The sequence below is a fragment of the Hyaloscypha bicolor genome (assembly GCF_002865645.1).
Source record: "Hyaloscypha bicolor E unplaced genomic scaffold K444scaffold_117, whole genome shotgun sequence".
NCBI lineage: Eukaryota > Fungi > Ascomycota > Leotiomycetes > Helotiales > Hyaloscyphaceae > Hyaloscypha > Hyaloscypha bicolor.
The window spans coordinates 1,921,191-1,929,850 of NW_020194619.1; positions in this window are offsets into that span (position 1 = coordinate 1,921,191).

Below are 8,660 nucleotides of genomic sequence, written 5' to 3' on the forward strand. Positions count from 1 at the left end.
TTATAATTTTTCTCTTTAAATAAATCTTGAATTACTATTTTAATTACTATATTATTCCTACTATTATTATTAGTTACTTTAAAAAGTTCTATTTTCCTAATATCCGAGATAATAATATTAATAAGCTTACTAATAGTAATTATACTTATTTCTATACTTAAGAACTTAAAGCTATAACTACTATAGGCTTTAAAGTTATATATACTAATACTCAAGCCTATATAAGCTACTAAGAGAACAAGTTCTACTTTAATAAATACTACTAATATTACTTTCTTAATTCTAGCTATAGTAAATATCTCTAGAAATATAATTCTTATAAATATTCTTTTTATATAACTTGCCTCTTTCTAATTCTACTTAGATTCAAGTACTAATAGTAATAGATTCTAACTAGAAAAACAAGCCTTTAGTTCCTTAGTCCCTTAAGGTTCTTTTTTTACTAAATCCTAGCTATTATAAAGATATAAGAGTAATAAATCTTATAAATAGTATATCTAAATACTCTCTAGTTTATTATTCCTAAAAAAAGCTAGTATTTTAGTAACAAAAATTAATAGTTAGTATTAAGCTTCAAAATAATATTACGTATTAATTCTATATTTTTTTTGGCTTTATTAACTTTTTCTTATAAAATCCCGGATATAGCTATTATATATATAAATAAATATCTTATAATTTTTTTTCTTTTCTTATTTTTCTCTAATTTCCTTTAACTAGTAATATAATATTTTCTTCCCTTTTCTAATTCTTGCTTTATCTAGCTTTCTTTCTTATAATAATCTCTTATAAAATACTTTCTTTCTCTAGAAAACCGAACTTTCCTTTATATATATTAGGTAATAGATATAAAACTATAATATTTACAAAATTATTAAAATTATTAACTTTTTTCTAAATAAAGAATATTTTATTACCTCTTTCCTAATATCTAATATTTCTCTTCTAATATTTAAGAATAGGCTATTAAGTATTATTTCCTTATTTCCTAGTTCTTTATATATTTCTAATTCTTTTTTCCTTTTTTCTTAAAGAATTACTTATTCTTTTTATAATAAGTCAAGAAAATATCTTTCTAGCTTTTTTCTTTTATCTAATACTTATTTAATATTCTTTTTTACTTCTTTTTAGAATAGCCTATTTTCTTTCCTATATAACTTTTTTATATTATTTCTTGCTTTCTGCTATATTTATTTCATTCTTTAATTCTTTTAAATTACTTTTCTTATAATATAATTCCCATATTCTTTTACTTTATTTTTCTTCCTATAATAACTTCTTCTTCTAAATATCTTTATTTATATCCGGCCTTTATATCTATTAATTATTCTTGCTATTTCCTTACTATTTAAGCTCTTCTTTCTAATATCCCGTTTACTATAGCTAACCCTAATAATACTTCCCTTATTATTTTACTAGCTTATAAGCCGCCTATAAAAATAAATAATAATATTATAATACTAAATAAGTAGATAATATATTTCTTTTTATTTTCGTATAATTCTCCTTTTATAATTTTCCTTTTCTAATAGATCTTGTTTTATATATCTATAGACCTTATTCTAGCCCCTAGTACTTATTTTAAAGCTAATTATATCCTTTATAACTATAATAATAAGTACTCTTTTATAGATAGTAATTATAATTTATCTAATACTTAAGAACTCAATATAGTAATTATATAGGGCTTTAAAGTTAATTAATTTAATAATAAAGCCTATATAAGATACTAAAATATTACTAAGTTCTAATACTTTAAAGTTTACTACTAATATCTTTCCTATATTAGTACTTATATTAATTATCTTTAAATATATTATGAAAATAAATATTCTTTTTATATAACTTTTTTCCCCCAAATCCTACTTAAATCCAAGTCTTAATAATAATAGATCCTGATTTCTAATTCTTATATATTAGTATTTAGTAAAAGTAATCTCTTTTTCTATTAAGTCCCGGTTATTATAAAGATATAAGAGCTTTAAATATAGCTAATAGAATAGAACTAAATAAGAATATTATTTCTAATTACCTCTCGCTTTATTATTCTTAAGGATTTAGGGCTATAGGTTAAGAAACATATAGTATTTTCTAGTAATTAAATATATTAATCTTTTATTTACTAGTATTCTTTATTAATTTTTCCCTATAAAATCCTATTTATAAGTATTATATATATAAATAAATACTTATATATTAATCCCAAATTCCTCTTTTTTCTTATTTTTTCCTAATCTTAATTAACTAGTAATATAATATCTCTATTTCTTTTCTAATTCCCTTATTATCCTCAAGATTTCCAAATTATAATAAAATATAAGAAATATTTTTCTATATAAAAAAAATACTTAATTTATATATATTTGTTTTTCTTAATAGTATTTCTTTTTTGCTTTTCCTTATTCTCTTTTTTAAGGCCTAATAATTACTATAAAACTAGCCCTAGCCAAAATATAAGTTTAATTTTCTTTTCTTATAATCTTTTCTTTTCTTTTCTATTACTTTTACCGAGTTATAATCTGGTTTTTCTAGTCCAAATTAATATTCTTTTTCTCTAAAATATTAATCTCTTCTCCCGGAAATATTACTGTCTTATAAGTACCGGGTTTCCCTTAAACTAGGCTATAGATCTGCTCTAATACTTCTTTATTTTAATAATATAAATTATATAAGGTTTCTAGAATAGTATTATAAAAGATAAATTTCTTAAAATAACTTATAATTATAGTTCCTGCTTAGAGAATACTATCTAGTTCTATAATTATAAAAGTACTAATTACCTTACTAGCCCTAAAAATCCTAAATAGTCTTTTCTAGTAATAATAAAGCTTTAATAAAGAATCGTTTTCTAGCCTAATATTATAAAGAAAAATAATATCCCTAATAAAGAAGTATTCGGATAGCCTTAAAATATAGGTATTATTAAATACTTCTTTCCTATATATCTAATAATAGTATATTACTAAGAGTACTTTATTTAGGTTTATATCTCTTTACTTAAGCTATTATATATATATAATAAGTAAGTTAGATATAAAAGAAACTTTATATTATAGTAATATATTTCAAGTTAGATAGTTTAGATCTATTAGTAAAAGACTTTCTTAATTTCCTTTAAAATAAAAGAGTATATAACTAGTAATAACTTTAGCTATTATTTAATTAGCCTCAGGCTCGGTAATAATTACTGAGTAATCGATTAGTAATCAATTATATATACTATTAATTAGCTATTAATTATAATCGATTAGTAATTAATTACTAAATAATTATTACCCTATATCCCACAAAAGCTAAGTACTAAATTTTTAGTACCTATAGCCTATAATTTAGTAATTATAGCCCTAAAATTTAGTAATAAGCAGCCTATAATTATAGGGCTTCCTTTTTCTCGTAATTACAAGTCTTAAAGCTTACTTCTTACTTTCTCTCTCTACTTATTGCTTTTTACTTTTATATACTCGCCCTCTTAACCCCTCCTTTATTAAAAGTTGCTAAGCTTATAGGCCCAAGGCAGCTAGTATATAGGAGGGCTAGTGGGAGACTAGTGGATTTGTACTATATTAAGGGGCCTTTCCCTGCCTTTAATAATAAGAACCAAGGCTTTTAATTACTTAAATTTAATATCCCCTAATTTCCCCTTTTACTTTTATACTTTTATATATAGAGAGAAAGAGAAGAATTAAAGAGAGAGTAAATACTGAGAGAAAAGAAAGGAGGGGCAGTAATATATAAGTGCGGCCGATTTTTGGTAGGGTAAATCGTAATAGACTCCCTTACTAGTATAGACTATATTTTACCGGATACAGGAATAGCTATTAATATTATCTTAATAGTACTAATGAGTAATAGGCTAGAGGGAGTCTTTTTAGGGGCTTATTATATAATAAGCTACCTAGAATAAGGAATAGCTTAAAGCCGAGATAAGATATAGAAGTACCTTAAGTACTAGAAAAGAAGTAGAGTTCTAGATACTTTCTTTAAATAAGTAAATAAGAGAGAGCCTTACCTTTATTATATATAGTATAGTACTTTACTAAACTCCTGGATCTTCTGGTATTAGAAAAGAAGTAAAATTATATATATATAGGGATTAGCTCACTAAATAATTAATTATACTATTAATATAATTAATATCTTATAATTATAGTATTAATTATTATTAATAGTATAAAACGCCAATTATTACCGAGCCTAATTAGCCTAAAGTATAGCTAGAAGATAGAAAACCTAATTATTAATATTTCTTTTAGTAGCTTTAATTAGAGTAATAACTATAGGCTTATATCTCCTTTTAATTATTTTATTAGCTAGAGAATTAAAGGCAGAAATAATAATATAATAAATTCCATATATTATTATAAGTTCTTTTATAATAGTATTATTATTCTCTGGTTTCCTATCTATAACTAGCTTTAGAAAAACTTTATATCTATAAATAATATCTTTAAAAATAAACCGGGTAATTAATTAAGTATTAGTATTCTTTAGTATTCTTTCTTTAACTTATCTTAAGCCTTTTTCTCTAGCTAGTACTAGCCTGTCTTTACCCGAATATAAAAGTATATAAACTATATCTAAAGCTACCTTATATTATAATACTTATACTTAAGTAAGATATAGCTTACTTTTTATTCTTATATAAGCCATAAATTAATATTACTTATAACTCTTAATATATATTTTAATATTTTTATATTATTTATTTTACTAAAAATAGTCTATAATTTTACAAGAAGTAGCCTCTCTAGGCTTATAACTCCTAATCTTATAAGTTATTATTTTAATATCTTTTTACTTTACTAAAAAGTTAATAACTTTTCTAGATATACCTTAATTTTGCCTAAAAAGTATCTTATTTCATATAAGAAACTTAATAGTATTATTCTTAAATAGCTAATATTTCGTAGTACTTTATTTAACTAGCTAAATAAGTATAGTAAGCTAGCAAGTATATTATTAGTAATATATGAAATAGAAGCCTTCTAAATAAAAGTTTACTTTAGGTTATTTCTTTATAATAATAATTAAATAAGAATAAATATTCTAGATAAGTAATATTAAGTTAAATATATAAATAAATATAATTCTTAGAAAGAATAATTAGGTATCTATAAAGTCTTTAATATCTTCTTTCTTTTTCTTTTTCTTTACTTCCAGAATTATATATAATTAATATAATAAATTATTAGCTATTATATATTTCTTTTCTAATATATACTTAATATTAAAGTTAAATAGCTAGATCTAAGTAATTTATCTTATAAGTAATAATCCGAATAAGTCTAAAGTAGTACTATTAAGCTATATAACTAGAATATTTATATTAGTTTCTAAGAGGAACTTTATTTTATAAAGCTAGCTATAATATTTCTTAAATACCTTTAAAATTCCCCTATATTTATACTTTATAGTATTATAAGACGCCTTAACTTAACTCTAATAACCGCTCTTATATTATACGGGATAGTACTTTCTACTATACTAGCTAATCTATATTAAGACTATACCTTATCCGGTAAGACTAGTATTTATTATAAGAATAATTAATCCGGTATCTAATAAGAAGTCTAGTATAACTAATATAGGAAAAGAGATTAAAAAAGTTTTAAGAATATCTATTATAAGCTAGTATTTATATATCTAGATAAATACCTAATTTTTCCGGAAAAGTTTATAAATAGAGGCTATAATCTTAGTAAAGTAAGTAATCCAGATTTAATAATAAATACAAATACTAATAAAAGTATAGGCTTATATAATATTTTAAGAAGCTAGCTATTCCAGAATTTTAATAATTTTTATAGTTTCTAGTAATCTTCTTTTAAAAAAACAAATATAACTAATAATTTAAATACTATTTATATACTATTATAATTTTAGCCCGAATATAGTTAATCTAGTATACTCTAGTAATATAAGAACCTTATTTAAGTTCTAAATATATTCTTATATAAAATTTTAAATACTAGACAAGTCTTTAGTATTATTATAAGTAATAGTAAGATCCCGGACTCTAATATTATTAAGGTAAGTTATATAAACTAATAGTATTAAATCTCGGAAAATATAATATATAATTTAAATAAACTAAATAACTAAATTCGTATTTCCTTAGAAAATTCTAGTATAATAAAGAAACCTATATAAAGTTATAAATCCCGTTATATTCCTATATTTCTTAGCTAAAGGAAGTTAATTATAACTCGAGAAGTAATTTACTAAACTCGTAATTATATAGCTAGTAAAGTATTCCGAGAACTTATTTATATTCGGGAATAAGTTAGTATCTCTAATAGTAACCTTATTTACTTATAAAGCTACTTATATTATATAATACTTAGAGACCTTCTATTTCACCCGGTTTACTAATGCGAGCGATTTCCCAATCGGGGGCCCCGATTCCCGAATCGGATACTATAATTAGGAAATCGCAGGTTCTTTATAATTCGGGCGTCCTATTAAGGAATCGGGAGCCCGGATTCCCAATTACTCGATATTTCGGTATCGGGGCTAAAAGAGCTGAATTCCCCTTATTTACTAGCTTATTTAGCCCTATATTCTTTACTTTACTATACCTCATATTTTGATTTTATAGGCTATAGTTTAATATATTAATTTAAGATATTAAAGGAGATAATAATAGGGATAAAGACACTTCTCTAAAGCTCCCAAATATATATAGGGCCTCTGCTCTCTTACTCGTTATTTCCTAGATATAGTTTATAGTATAAGTACTAACTTTCTAAGTATAAATACTAATTCTATATACTTCTCAATTAATTATCTTATTTCTAATATATTTCTTTTAATTCTTCATTTATCTCTATCCCTATATATGCCTCATTAGTATATATATCGGCAAGTAGAGTAATATTTTAATATTATTACTATAGGGGCTCGTTCTTCTAGTACCCAGTTTTTACTCTCCCCTATTACTAAAGAGCCTACTAATAATTAGTCTGCTAAAGACGAAGCTATATGGGATAAGAGGCTTGCTAAAGGGGGTAGTAAGAAAATTCTTATTACTAGGAAACTTATAGATATTAGATAGTAGTTACAAAATCCGAAGGCTCTGCTTTCTAGTAGAAATAAAATAAAGAAACGCTACCAGGCTAATATTAAGTATAATTCCGCTCTCTATAAGCTTTAGGACAGCCAGATATATCGCAAGAAATACTATAATAATTAATATAGAGAGCTTATTTCCGCCCGGTATACTGTTTACTATAATAATACTTTTGAGATTCTTACTACTATTTATAAGAAATTAATATATCCTGGTTAGTACTCTCTAAAAGCTACTAATTTTTATACTAATTAAAAAATAGGCTCTAATACTATATTTGAATATATATAGAAAATTTGGTATAGCCCGTCCTATAATAATTATATATAGATTAGTATATAATATACTTATTATAATAAAGAGAAGGTTTAAAAGAATAATAAGGAAGTATAGCTTATCTAATCTCATTATTCAGGCAAGCATATAGTTCTGAATTTTTCGTATAAGTATTCCCTAAGTTATATAATTTACTTCTATATTCCTATATTTCCTGTATTTCCTGCATTTTTAAGCTTTTCCTGCAATTTTCGCAATTCCTGTAATTTTCGTAAATTCCGAACTTTTTTATCTATACTTTATTAATACTATTATTAATACTATTATAGTATAATCCGGATAGAGAATATATATGGATCTGGTAATTAAGATACTACTTTTCTAAGTTCGTCTGGATCTATAGGCTTAAGGCTAAAACTGCGGACGAAGCTATAGACGAGCTTATTAAATAGCTAAATAATAATAGATATATTTCCATTTTAGCCTATAATAATAGGGGCGAGTTTAAGGGAAAAGTAATTGAGATTTGCAAGAAGAGAGGGATAAAGATTATTTACAGATAAGCTTACTATCCTTAATCTCAAGGCTCTATTAAAATAGCTAATTAAATCTTTAAGAAACGATTACGGGCTATATAAGCGGATACTAGTATCTAATTATAGATATAGTTACTTCCTTTAATTATATAAATAATTAATACTATAGCTATATTAGCTCTTCCTAAGGGAAATATACTATATGAGGTCTAGTTTAGATGAAAGCTACCTACTAATTTCCTGGACTATAAGAAGAGCGCTTGCCGTATATATATGGCCCTGGGAGATATAGGGGAAGAGGTTGAGAATAATAAGAATAGTAGTTCTGAGGGTAGAGAGGATAGCTTATTTATTAATAAGGAAGCAGAATAAGAGAAAGCAGCTAAGGAGATAATTTTATCTGAACTAACTAAGAGAGTTACGGAGTATATAAGAAAACAGAGGGAGAATATAGTAAAGAGAGCGAATTCCAAAGCTCTTAAATATAATATTCAAGAGATTATAATTCTCTAGATCCCAAAGTAATACAGATTTGGTACGGAAATAGCTAGAATTCTAGTAAAAGTTCTGGAAAAGACTTTAAAGGTATATGATTTATAAGCCTTACTTTAAATAAAAGCTAATTAAAAATAGGGCTACCGTTTAGCTACTAAGTATAGCGAGCTTACTACTCTCTGGCCATATAGTGCCCTTAATAAAATCACCTCCTAATTAACTTATCCTAAACTACCTACTACTGGTATAACCTATAAGAAAGACAAAATCACCTTCCCTAAAGC